This window comes from Anopheles merus, chromosome 2R (genome assembly GCF_017562075.2).
Source record: "Anopheles merus strain MAF chromosome 2R, AmerM5.1, whole genome shotgun sequence".
NCBI classification, from domain to species: domain Eukaryota; kingdom Metazoa; phylum Arthropoda; class Insecta; order Diptera; family Culicidae; genus Anopheles; species Anopheles merus.
The window spans coordinates 57,482,966-57,483,778 of record NC_054082.1 but is presented as its reverse complement, the minus strand read 5'-3'; positions in this window follow the sequence as shown (position 1 = coordinate 57,483,778).

Below are 813 nucleotides of genomic sequence, written 5' to 3'. Positions count from 1 at the left end.
ACCTGGTTAAAACTGATAAGCCACCGTTGGAAAAACTTGATTGAACCTGTTGTTACGTACTGAAAATATCACAAATTATGTTTCGAAAGTGGAATCATTAGTTGATTTCATTTCAATTTGTATCACTTTTGAGTTTAGTCAAGTTTACTTATAGAAATGCTTGGTTAAATCTGATGATGTCTGATTATACATTTTGTGCTCGACGTTTCAAACCGTTTAGTTAACCGAGTTGCCTCTACCGAAGTCCATCCCATTAGCTCCTCGAGATCGCTGATAGGACAGCGTTCGCCTTTTCACGAATTAATTAACTTTCCAAATCGATGCCAGTGCGCTAAGAAATCCGATAGCACGCAACCGATCAACAAGTTAGTACTCACTATTTCAGGCACTCACAAGAGCATTTCATACCAACCAATATTCTTTCTCTTTTCGTTTCTCAACCTAGGCTTCAAATTTCTTGAATCTGTAATCTCTTTTCACCGTCAAAGGGCATTGGGTTGGGTCGTCCTAGTACGCGCAACAGAGGAAAAGTTATTTATCAGCGCGTGAAACCCTGCGCGGAAGCTCTTTTCCTCTCGATAGCTCAACTAGTGAGTATTTTACACTGGACCTGCTAAAAACATAGCACACTGCTTTTACCTCAACATAAGGACATGGAGAGAGAATGATTTCTCATCAACTCGTTCACAGTTAGGGCAAAAAAAACTTTCTAAAAACGGTTTGGAGAGAGTTTGTGTTGCTTACACTCCCAACAGGATCACACCGCCGATGACACTTCCGGTGAGAATAAATCGCGTATAAAAAGCTGGTCTG